General features: G+C 39.4%; 1 protein-coding gene across 1 annotated transcript in view; it reads left to right on the plus strand.

Moving 5' to 3' along the window:
• Nucleotides 1-13536, plus strand: part of TSPAN4 (tetraspanin 4) — a gene marked incomplete at both ends in the record, with an annotated part of 201553 nt that overhangs the window by 63682 nt on the left and 124335 nt on the right. The window lies entirely within an intron of this gene.

The raw sequence follows: 13536 nt of genomic DNA on the forward strand, positions 1-13536 counted from the left end.
CTAATCTAAACAGAAATAAAATTTACCCAGTGAAGAATAATCACTGCCCTAGCTTTTATAAAACAGCCATTTGATTTACTTGGAATGTTTTAGGAGTGTTATTGTGCCTCTTTAATCTCTCGTTACCTCCCTGTCCAAGGGGGAGTGGCTGTGGACATGTGTGTCTATAGAGGTGATGGAGCACTCGAAAACAAGTGGTCGGAGAAAGGAGAGTATACGTCTTTGTTCCATATTGCGGAAGAGGGCCAAGTCATTTGAGGCTTGAGAAATGCAGCATTGACCACAGCTCCTAACCTTTTGATTAACTTCATTTCCTCCAATTAGAATGTTGTGCTGGTTTGACTGAAAATGAGTTAATTTTCTTCATGCAGTTAGAAACCTTCCTTTCTCATAGCTAGCACAGTCATTAGTTTGAGAACAAGAGATAACATCCAGGGACAGAGTTATTGTTTTTAATTGCTCTGCTCTGAGAGCCAAGGATGTTCTGAGTGTTCTGCCCGCAGGTGTGAGGCATCAAGGAAGGGGGACATGGATGGGGCAAAACTTGACTGACATCCAGACTGACCAATGAGAGTATTCCATCCCATTAGCATCATGCTTCATATTTAAGGAGAGTCGTGATATTCTGGTCTCTCTCTCGCTTCTTCTCCTTCTTTGCTCTTTTTGTCAGAGCTGGAGGAATTCTGTTTGGGAGGTTTAGTTTGGCCTTTTCCTATTTTGCAGAGGCCTCTGGGCCTTTCTGCCTTTTATCCCATTTTCTCTCTCTGGGATCAGCTGTTGGGGACCAGGTGCTGTTTCCTGGGACTGGCTGCTCAGTGTGGACGGAGTTCATGAGAAGTTGCATTGAGTATCTTTTATTTTATATTCTGTTTCTATTCTATTTTATATATATATTTACTAGTAGTGTATTAGTATTTTGTTATTTTATTAAACTGTGTTTATCTCAATCCAAGTTTCTCCCTTCCATTTTGATTCTCTCCCCTATTTTGGAGGGTGGGAATGGGGTGAGTGAGTGGCTATCGTGGTTGTATTGCTAACTTGGGCTAAACATGACAAATGTATTAAGCAAAAGTAGGAAACAAAGTTGATAAGTAAGATAATGCTGTTGTTACAAAGTATATCTCAGTTTACTGACTGTACTTTCTGCAACGTTGTCACACAATTGTCTCATTAATATGAAAGCTTTGCATTATAATTTTTGAGAGGGTGCAAATAGCTGCCATAACCACAAAGAGCCGTACTTAGGCACTCGTGCTACATTTCTATTTCTGAGTTGCTTGGAGACACTAGGCGGTCTCTGACATTGATCAAGTGTGGTACATCCTTTAACGCCTTCATTTTCACTTCAGACACGCTCCCACTGTCCCATTATGGCTGGCTCCAGTGGTTTTTGTTATAATCAGCATTAGCACCTCATTTCCTCCTGCACTCTAAACCTGCTTTCAAAGCTCCATAAAATCCATCTCATCTTTGGTACCTGACAAATATTTCTGGACACCTTGAAGGACTGTCTTGTGAGGAGGAAAGGAAGGCTCAGGTGTTGCTGCCTCTGTAAGCCAGCTAAAGGCAGCATTAATTCAGTCTGAAACCCGTGAAAGTGGTGTCCATCTGTCCCTCTCTCCTCTTCTTTGTTTTTCTCCTTCGTTCACTCCTTCCCTTTCTCTTATTGCTGATGTTTTTTCCTTTGCTTATAGAGCCTAAGATGCAAACCGAGTGGTCTCTGTGCATTTTCAGAAGCTAACCAGCTCCACTCTAATCTCCTTGGATTTGATTTGTCTCTGACAGTGACGGGGACCGATGTTCTTATCAGTGGGGGAGCTGTTAGTTGGATGTGCCTGTCGCTGCTGTCATGAAGAGGAACTGCTCAGGCTGTTTGAACGTCTGAACATATGTTCCTATTAGATTCTATGCGCTGTCTCTTGGAAATGTCTGTGTATTAAAGGATTCCTGCCTGTGTATGTAGGTTGTGGTTAGGATAGTAATGAAAGCAATATTTACAGGTCTGTAGGAAGCAGGAGAACTTCTCTTTAACTGAACTTGCAGTTACTGGGCTTCTGACTCTATTTGCCTCTTAAGAGGTTTCTCTGTTATGTGGTCATTAGGTGGCTGAGTCTTTGCTGCAGAACTTTCTAGAGCTCTTCCTGGACATCTATCTCAGCTTATTTCCTCACTGCTGTTCCAAAAACATGTATATTGTTGCTGTAATTATTTATTTTTATGGTGTTATTGGCTGGAGATCTGCAAAAAGTGTCACATCAGGCTACAAATGTTACGCAGATGTGGGTTTGTAAAGGAAGCGTGTGTTTCTACCCAAAGAGGCTTGCAAATTGACATATTTTAAAACTCATTTTATAATATCTTAGCCACTTTGTACTTAGGATGTGCTTCCTTCTTCTCTCTTTAAGACCCATCAGGAGCAATAAGGATCATATATATGTGGTGGCCTTGGTTTGTCTCTCCATCACCTCACAGGTGTTTGATAGTAACTAAAATTCCCATTAGTTGCTTCATCCTCTTGTGCCAGATGCTATTGATAGAGTTAATTTTCTGCTGAGACAGAAAGTATGGATGGTCTGGAGATGGGGCAGGCTTGAAAGTGAAGAGGTTGGAATGGTCATGGAGTCTATATCTTGTTATTTCAATGATGGACTTACTACATAAGGGAGAGGAGCCAGCATATGAGCAAAGGAATAGAAAGAAGGAAGCTGGGAGGCTAAGATAAAGTTATGCAGGAAAATGATATCTAGACTTTTACTTGTAACTTCAGCCTGTTGGCTTCACTGGTGTTCAGTGTACGGTACTGATAGCTTATACACTGCTCAGCACCTGCTTTTGGCTAATTCTGCAGAAATTTGGCTGTTTTGGAGAAAGTGCACTATTCCATCACTCTGAGGGCAAGAAAGGCTGCTGCAGACCCAGCCTCCAGTGAAAGAGACACTTGCTCTCACAGACGTCTCTCTTTACTGAAGTCTGACATGAGGGGAAAAGAGGTCTTTCTTGTTCCAGCTTCTTTTCATTTGAAAGTGCATTAAACTCTTCAAATCCATTTAGTTCTTCAGATGCAAACTGAGTTGTATCCATTTTGCTGAACTGTTTTAGCAAGCAGATTTGCATTTTACCTTTCCAGTTGCATGTGAATAAATGTAGTTCTTTGTACAAAGTGGTGGGTCTGCATTAAAACTTTGATTGCATATGTTGCTATGTCCAGGCATCCTCTGGATTTAGTACTGGGAGAAGGTTGAAAGGGTTCTCTGATTCCAAATGACATCTGAAAATATGTAAATGCTGTTTAAAGTAGAATAAGACTGACTGGCTTCCTTCTGGACTACTCAAGGCAAGGAGCCTCCAGTAGCCAATTTAGAATAGTAAATCAAAGTATGTTTGGAGGTTTGAAATTTGCTATTGTCTGCTGTGAAGAATGTCTCAGAAAGAGTAAAGCATGTCTATGGTCAAGAAACATGGTTTAGTGTAAGGATAAGTGAGAAAATTTCCACACTTCATTTATATTAGTATCTTAGCTATCTTGCATGTGAAAAAATGGGTCTTTCTCCTATGCTGTTGTTTTAAATCCAGCCTTGTTGACCAGTCATAAGAAAATGAAAAGTGTGCAGCTCCTACAGAACGTCAATAACTTTTGGACCCGTAGTTCCCTTCATCCACTTTGGAAATCTCAGCCGAACGCAAAGCATTTTGCCAAGTCTTCTACACTGTGTTTTGAAGAGTGTTTCAACAATTAATGTCTCTTTGTGGATTTCAGTTGATTATTTTATTCCTAGGGATTCAGATAATTGTGCATTGTGTGAGCTACATTTGCTGTAAAATGAACTTCAGAATTAGGATAGCTTATAGGGTAGCAGAATAGGAGAATGGCCTTCTACGCATGACCTTTTAAAAAGCAACCAAGCATCCAACCCACCTTGCTTATGCCACACATGAATTATGAAAAATATATTTTTTCACTTTTTTAATGCTGAAAACCCATTTGTCTTCTGTATCCTTAACCAGACCTACAGAAAGAGAGATATAACTTCAGCAATTTACTTTGCAGAATGGGGCATTAGCAATTTACTTGATTAACGACCTGTACTAGCTTTTGCTCTGAATTTGAAATACCACAAAAATCATTGACCTCTTTTTACAATTAGCTCTGTAGTGACAAAGGAAGCCAAGCCAGAAAAATGTTGATGCTTTTTTCTGAGAGTGCCAGGGGCTCCAAGGAAGTTTCCTGCTTCTGCCCAAGATAAGTGATGGGTCATATTGGGCATATTTCTGCTCAGTGGTTGCCTTTCGTATTATGTTTCCTTTTAAGATTGTAATTGTCTTAGCCATTAAATAAAAAGAAATAGATGTTTTCTGGATTTGTCTTCATTAATTAGGTCTGCGACAAAGTAGTGCCTGAAAGAGTGCTATTTTATCTAAGTTCATGTTTGAGTATGCTGTTTTGTGCCAGAAACTTCATATTCTAATTAATTGAATAGAAGAAAAGCAATAGTATTATTTTAAATTAGCAGGAAACTAAAAATAAACACGAATGAAAAAGTACTCCAGGATATTTCAGCAGAGGGAGGTTTTGCTCGGAGTTTTTCAAGTACTTGTTATTAACAGTTTGGACCAGCAGTTTGGCTGATGTTTTGACATGCTATACAGGACTGATGGTATGATGCTGTGTACTTCTGCTGGTTTTTTGCATTAAGGAATAAGCAGGCCCTGAATTGAAGGAGGCTGCTCTAAAATAAAATACCTGGACTTCATGGAAACAGATGACAAAGACAAAAATGCTGTCTCTGTATTTCAGAGGAACTTTGTTAGAGCAATTGCATGTCTGAACCAGAGAGGGAGATCTATAAGGCCTGGTGCTTCTGGCCAGGGAAATAAAGGGTTTCTGGATCTTTCTGCTTTTTCTTCCTCCAGTTCTGACTTACTTGCCTGTATCTGCTTTAATGCTACCTCTAATTGTTTCTAACATGATGATAACCCCTAAGTATTTGTTTATTTCAGCATCTGGGCTCTAATTTCAGTAATTAGATTAATGGGATTATATTTCATATTAATTATCCCATACTTAACTGGGGGAGATCAGGAATTAAGATACTAGAACACTAGTTTTGAAACTTCATTTGGTTTAGTTGAAGTGCTAGAGTACTTTCCAGCTTAGAAGTCACATGGACCTTATGCTCTGCCTAATTTTTCCAAATCAAAAAAAGCCAAATTACTACTGGAAGCCCTATGAAAGTAGTAGTCGATAAGGGAGGAGTTTTAATACCAAGTGACTATGTATCCCCTGAAACTTAAACGATGGCTGAGGTTTGTAGGGGTGGATTTTTTTGTCATTCATTTTAATGAAAAAATGTCCTTTCAATAAAGTAAGGAGAACTAAGTGCCTCCACTTGGAAAATCAATACCAAATCTCAGATCTCATCAGCAAGCACACAAGAGGCTGCTGTTGCTCAAATCCCTTTTATTTTCACCTTTAATGAGGTAGAATGTCATTCAATTGATATAGTATGCCCTGGCCTTTTCCCAGTAATTGACCTAGACGACTGTGCTGTGCCTTAATAAATCTGTTGTTTGGAGCGAGGGTGGGAAGAGAAGAGGAGAGGACCAGTGAGGTTGGTCTAGATTTGCCTAATAGCTCTTGGTTTCCACATTAGTAATTGCAAGGATCCTTGTCTGAACAAGTTTGCTATAATGACATAAAGCTGACCAAAGCACAATCTCATTTGATATCCTGAATATAGTTTTGCTTTTCCCAAAACTGCTGTATATGCAGGGCGGCAGTTAAGGTCTTTTGATGATACAGTGAAGACCCTTGTCCTTTCTGGTGACAGCTATTTATGGCAAAAACTCTTATCTGCCTTCTCTTTGAACTAATTTTATATATAAAGGGAGAGAGAGTCACCAGGCTTTTGCATGCTTGTAGATATCCACATTTCAAGGTAGAGGACTGTTTACAGGAAAGGTGCTGTTTGTCGGTACATTTTCAACCAACTACCTAACAGGATTGACAGTGGACACACTGATTTACTGCCTTCCTCCCTAGAGCTCAGGTGTCTCTTCGTGGTTACAGTTGTGATCTCAACCTCTCTGGATCAAACCGTAACTGGTTCCATTTCCAACTTTGTTCTGTTTCGTGTTGTTCATTGGGGGGCACCAAAAAACAAGGGAATCTCTCCTGTCCTTCAACAGTAAATAATTTTTTTTCTCAGAAACATTGGCCATTAGTCAACTGTAGGTGTCTTTCCATAGTAAAAGAACTGCTGTAAAACCAGTGGTTTTGGTGTGAGCTTTGGGATGCTGATTCCATTTGACAAACCAAGTCAACTATATTTATATACCAATGGAGAGACTGCAAGAGCATAACTTAAGCACACTAGGTAAGTGTTTTCAAAAATGTGTTTGTAACTGAACCACTTTAATAATTTATATTCCTTCAAATTTTATGTACTGTATTTTGAAGATCTTTGTTAAAGCATGCTTGTTTGAACACATAAAACAGGAAAAACAATAAATCTAGCTTCTCTATTTCAAAATAAGCAGTGTCTACATTATAAAATATTAGTAGCTGCATAGGTACATTCAAGTGCTAAATTGTCAGTTTACTGCAAGTGTTCATATACACATGTGAAACCATAAAAGTACATAGAACTGCTAAAGCTGTCTCAAGTTTGGAAGCATGTTAGAGGGGACTTGCACAAGTCTCTCTAAAAGTTAGTGAATGGATTATATATATATATTTTTAAACTAATGCATAAACAGCAACTTCAGAATGTGACATTGTTACTGTTTCACACCTCCTGCAGTCAAAAGTTTTCAGCAGCTGCATCTTTCACATTAGCTCTAGGTGTAAAAACCTTAAAATGCTGGAGTACATGTGGCTGACATGCCTGAGGATTTGGGTGCCAGACACCAGCAGACGAACTGGAGAGAAGTCAGAGGTAGCCAGTTTTCCCATTTTGTAAATACTTGAGAAAAAGCACTGAGATCTTCTGGGTCCCATAGCTTTTGTTTGACCCCTGAGTTATACTTCAGTCCTTTAGTTGGTTCGTTTCTTGCCCTTTGAATTGGAATGACATGATTTCTCTTTGTGAATATTCCCTGTCTCAGAATAAAGACAAACAGGATACTTACATTACCACCATAAAACTGTGCATAAATACCAAAAATCTCCATGTGTAGTTATATGCCAAAAATTTTTCTGAAGGAACCTTAATAAAACTGTTGAGTGCTTTAAAATGAAGAAGCACCAGAATTGAAGTAAGCTATATATTATTACATTAGTTTGGCATTTCCGTGTTAAATGACTTATGGTAAAGATTTAGTACTTACACCCTGTGATAATGGCAATCCTATCATGTGTTAGTGAGGAAGATGCTCCATGTTCACCCATCAGTTTTCTACCTTTTTTTTTTTTTAATGGAGAAACTGAAATAATGGTAGGTTGGGCTTTTAAATGGAAATTGGAATAAGACACATATTTTCCAATATGTCACATAGCTATTTACTAATAGGAGGGGTATTTCTGAAGTGTTGAGATTTAAATTTTAGATTCCATTCCAGGCTTTGGAGGTCTTTTAGCATGTGCGAATGTCTCTTTTTAGCATGTGCGAATGTTTCCTTATCTTCATAAATTTGGGTGCATCTGTGTTTTCCATGCTGACCACCTTCTTGTGCCATTGTTTACATCCTTACACCTTAAGGGCTTTTTCTGCACCCTGCCAGAGCCTGGAGAGTAACAAGACACTGTTTATGTGCTTTTTTTGATGCTGAGTGAGGAATCTGCATTTGTAGAAAAACATTGGCTGACCTTCTGCAGCCCTGACTGCAGCCTGCTCAGGGTGGGTGGAGTCTTCAGCAAAATATGAAGATCTTTGCTAAGGAGAGGTTGGCTCCAGCTTTTCTAATGGCTTATGAATTGTTATTATTGGAAAGCTATTTCCTTGCCAAGATGTACTTCCACGCTGCAAATCTAGAGCTTCCTAAAGGAAATATTTTTTTTCTTTTTGCTTTTAAACATGAGCAAAACAATGTATTTTTCTCTAACCTCCTTCTGGGAAATGTCTGAACTGTTAGAACCGAAATTTTCCAAAACGGCATTTCCAGAGTCATACTCCTAGTATGTTAGTCTTTGGGATTTGAATGTTTTCTGCTTGGGTGCTGGAAATGGTCCTGTCCTGTGCATGCTAACCTTTTAAAACCTTTCAGCACCAGTTCCTCTGAGCTTGCTGCTGCTACCATAGTCTGTCAGAAGTCAACTTGATAGGGCAGATGTAGTTTAATAAAGCAAATTTTGTTTAGTTAAAGTTGTTACTCATGCTGCCGTATACCTTTCTAAATATTTAAGGCTAAATATCACACTGGCCTTTTACAGAAAACTATCATTTTGGCCTTTATTGGTTCTCTGTTCCCTGAGACATTTTTTGCATGAGGTCTTGCAGAGGGCTTAAGTAGTCAGTCTGGAATTAAAAAGTAACTTCTTGACCAGAGCATGCAATTCACTTACCTTAATGACACTTCTGAGAAGCAATGTGCGTGTTTAGATTAACTCTCATGTTTAAGTGATTCATAATGTACCTTTTATTTGCAAATGTGTACATCCAGAGATCACAAGTATGCCATTACACAGAACTAAGACATTGATATTTGGCTTTGACATCACCTTTCAATGTGATGAATAAACAGTGTCTTTGGAAGTGGAAACAGTGGAATTGCCCATTTTGAGTTATTAATTCTTCTAACAGAGAGTTTTAGACTTTAGAAAAGCTGGTCAGGTTTACAATCAGCCATTCTCCCCCACATCATGTCAACACAACAGGGCATATAATGTCCTTCTGGGGTACTTTTCCTAATGTGCAATTTTTCATTCGTGTGTAGCTATATAAAGGCCATCTTGTAAGAGCCATGTTTGTAGGTTAGCATTTTGTGCCTGGCTCTATATCACCACTGGTGGTTAAAACAGTGCTCTAGATTATATGATAAGAACTTCTGTTCCCAAATATACACAACTTTCAAGGCAGAGCAGTGAAATGAGCAAGCCACACCAGTTGGAGTCAGTGGCAGTAATTCACCCTCGTCTTCAAACCACCAATTTCCTACCTGACATGCCTGGGGAGTAACTTCTAGCGGGGTAGGAACTACAACCTGCCAATGGCAACCAAGTTAAAGCAGAACATAGTTGCTATCCTAGAGCATAGTTACCTCAACATATGTTGTCCTTTCTTGCCTTCATCTGCCAGGATACTTTTTTTTCTGTTTTTTCTTACTCTGCCTCTTTAGCAAGAAGTACATCACCATTTCTGAATCACTATGACCTTGTCTGAGTGATGAGGACAGAAATGCTTAATATTTTCTCCTCTATGAGATGCTCCAGCCTAACATTTACTGAATATGAGCATAGCTCATAGTGAAGAAAACCAAGATGCTTCTATGGTGAAATCTTACTCTAATGGGGCTGCATCAGCATTTCCAGTGTATTAATATTTTTATTGAACTGTATAGTGAAGTACGGGCAAGTAAGTGCTTTAGCATGGATCAGCATTTCTGAGCAACGGTTGTGTTTTATAGAGGTTATCAACAAGACAGCATATTGGAAAACTTTGTTGATCTAGATCAGCAATTCAGTGCATTAGTGATTCATGCAAATGCTTAGGCCCCAGGACCCAAGGAGAACAGGGATGTATTGCTGTGTATCACTAATCCAAATATTATTATTAGCTTCTGGCTTGAAGCTGCAGTTCAGAACTTGATGAATATTGATTATGAGATGAAAAATTTCTTTTTGTTTAATTTATTTTGTAGTGAAAATAGTGGACTGTACATGGCAGTGAGTGATTATTTTTCCCTTTGGAATTTAATTTATTAAACAAGGAGCCTTTTTGGAGGAAGGTAAAATTCAATTCTAATAGCAGCTATAAAAACTCACTCAGCTTTTAATGACTCTGTATAGCATGCTATCAAGCGAAAGCAAGACCAAAAATTTAAGAATAAATGTCTCCATTACATTGAAACAGCAGTATAGACTTGATGTAATCTCTGGGCGTCTGTGTCTTGTCCCTCTCCCCACTTTTTGGCTCTTCTGGTTGTCCATCTGAAAGGACTTGAGGCAGCTCAGTCCTTTTCTCTCAGTTGCTTGCTTTCTCATGTCTTGACTCCTCCTGACCTGATGGGTTTCTCATAGCTCCCTGGTCATTGTTCACTTTGGGTTGTAACAACATTGGAGCTATAAGAGGGATAAGCATCAGGAATGGAGGGAGGAGGAAGCTGGGTTTTGGTATTGAAAAGGGGGAAAAAAAGTGATAAAGCAGCACAGGTAAAGTGAGTAGAAGAAGATACTTGGAGTGAGACAGGTAATCATTAAGGTGTGATGTTGAGGGACAGGTGAACTCTGTCTTGAGTCTCATTTGTCTAGGGTTAGAGAGAAGATTCAGAAAGGAGCAAAATCTCAGTTGAAAACAGACTGTGGGGAGGACACTTCCTTACTAAAAAGTGTCAGGTTTTAATTCACATACACAGTGTGATTGTTTACATCCAGTCATAAATGTATTTTAAAGTTATAATCTTCTTTCAGCCGTTAAAAAGAAATGTGGTCATATAGGAATGGGTACTTGAGGCTGAGAGAAAGACGAGTCATGTCTGTTTTCTGATGTAAGAGATGCAGTGTACTGCTAGGGATTCAGGGATGCATAGTACTGAATTCTGTCCCCAGATATGGAGGTGAAGGTCCCGTTGATGGGTATATTTTTGTCCATGTCTAAAAATTGTTTACAGATTTTTAGAAGTGCAGTATTTTGTTCTGCTTTTGCTAATGGCTTTGACATATTCAGTCCCAGTGAGCATCACATTGGCAGAATGTGATGTGCGAAAGAATAAAGTCCACTGAGGGTGAGTGATAAAGATCCTTCACTCCTTGCCTACCCAAATGAGAGGCGATGCACCAGCAATTTCAGTGTGGATTTTCAACACAGGAGAAAGAAAAGAGAAAATAATTTCCATTTCATTTTATTCCTCCTTTTTCAGTCAGCTCTAAAGGTAACGTTGCTGTATTCTGTAATTTCTTCAGAATTGCAGTACAGTTTCACCTACACCCCATTTCAGTTTGTATTAAAGTCACGGGACTTCAGTAGGAGTGTTAATTTAAACATGCTCACAGTGTTTGCTCTGGTTCTGTTTACCAACTTTCTTCCTTAATAGCTGCCTATTATGTTATTTTCACCCTTCCTTTCAAAACCTGGGGAAAAAACAGAGTATGTTGACTTGTAGCTTGTCCATATTCTGGTACTATAAACAGGTGTACAAGTTCTGTGTTCTTTTAAAACTTGTGATGCAGGGGAGATAAAAATGTGTAGGCTCTGTAAAGAAGACAACTGGGCAATTGGATAGGCTGTATCTTGAAGTGTTTGCGTTACTACTGTGAATTTTGCTTGCAGTTTGATCCTACTAAATGCAGACTAACTTTGTGGGTCATGACCTAAAGAGGTAGCTGAGAATTGACAAGTTACTAGTGGAGGTTTTGGAAAATGCTCTCTCAGATACCCATTCTGAGGTGCAAAAATGTAGATGTATTGCTGCTTTGTGGAAAACAGAGCTGATCTGATGGTCTTGGCTCTAGAGCAGCTGTGGTCTGTGTCTGCTTTTTCTTTTAATTTCACCAATCAGACTAAGCAGCAATAATGGCAGCAGCAGCAACACTGTCACTGAGTCTTTTTCTTTCTCTTGAGCCCCTTTTACTGTGCTTTTGTGATAACATTTTCAGATACATATTGGATATTCAGAGGAAGATTATACTGCTGTTGGTATGCTGTTCAAAAAGGTAGAATGAACCAGTGCACTTGCCTTCATGTGTCTGTATCAGCATGTTGCCTGCGCATCTCTGTATTGTCAAGCCCTGAATAAAATAAGAAGTCTTTTTCTCTGGTTCTTCTTTGCAGGCACATGGAAGTGTCTTGTTGTGATGCTTATTTTAATGTGTCAGCAAATTGCTTCTGCAGACTGAGAGGCTCCCTGTAACCCTCACTCTAGTGAGTCACGTCTGTTTGGGCATCTCTGACTGGGTGCAGAGAGACTGTGCAAGCAGGATATATGTAATTTAAGACTGAACAGTGATAATTTATTGACTAATATCTAGTAGTCAACTAGAACAAAAATTCTACCAGGCTAGCAGAATTTGTTCTCTTGCAGATGCAGAGACCTAATGGATGGTGGCTTCATTGCCAGTAAGTCATCAGCCAGGTGGGAAAGGCTGGCCTCTACTGCTCCTTCAGTCAAGCTGATCCGTGACCATTCTCTTTTAATTGCTGTCTCTGATTCTCTATTTTTTTCATAGGACTTTCTAGCTTCTCGTGTTAGTGTTTTCCTCTTGAGTCACTGACTGGTTTCATTTCGGTCTGTGTTTCTGTCCTGCTTGGCTTAAGCCTATGGATTCTCACAACTCAATAACCATTTTTTTAGAATAAAGTTGAGCTCAATTCTCACGGCTGTCCTGCAGCATGCCCGGTATTGGGTCTCGGACAAATGAACCACAGGGCATGTGGCTGGTCTTTTGGGGAAGTGCTGATAATTATCTATGATGGTGCTCCTCTCCTCTGGAAAGGGGAGAGACAAGTGGGCTACAGTAAGGTTTCTCCCTAGCTTGATTTTAATGTTTCAGTAGAATGAAGGAGTGAATTTTAGAAATATCATGAGCAGACATGAAAAGGGGTGCTTTAAAGTGTGCATGAAGCAGTAGGACTAGAGAGAGCCTTTGAGCATCTCAGATAGCAAGAATCCATTGAAAGTGCTCAAAGACTTGGAAAAGGAAAAATAATTAGGGCTCTGTGCTTGCAGGAAAGAGGCTGTCCCAGATGAAAAATCTGAGTGAAGACCTTCAGTTACAGAAATCATAATCAAACCTTATTTGTATTTCCCAGGTTTTGCCTCTCTTATATACTGTTGTATTTTAAGAATGAAACAATACAATGGCTTTTGTGGCTGGAAGTGACACTGAATAAGCTCTTTAGCATTCTAGTTTGTCTTTGTCATCATCCACACCTTGTTTTTTTTCTCCCAGATTCATCTTTTTCTTTTTTAATTGAAGTGGGATTTACATCTTTTGAGCCAGGATTCCCTGAAAAGCTGTTTGTCTTTTCTTTTTGGTCCCTACACTGCGCTGGTGATGAGCACAGCCTGCTCTTCCGCACTGTGGAAATGTCAGCTTTGTGGAGGCAGCTCTCTGGGGTCTCTGCAGGTGAGGACATTCCTGCCAGTCAGTCAGTCGCTAGGGAAATGATGACACAGAACAGTCTTCTGATAAGTACTCATATCAGGAGAGCTTGGCAGCTCCATAAAGTATATATGAAAGGACACTGAGATCCTGAATGAAAAATAAAAATTGAACCCGTAATTTGTACAGCCTGGTTCTGGCTGCACTTGACCTGGTGGTGATAGCTTTGAGCTTATCGTTTAGCTTGGTGTGAACTGTAATGCTGTAACCGCAAGATCGAAGCTCATGTACGTACATCTAGCCACATGCAAAAATATATGCATGTGCACACATACACACTA

Source organism: Nesoenas mayeri (genome assembly GCF_963082525.1).
Source record: "Nesoenas mayeri genome assembly, chromosome: 5".
Classification (NCBI taxonomy): Eukaryota; Metazoa; Chordata; class Aves; order Columbiformes; family Columbidae; genus Nesoenas; species Nesoenas mayeri.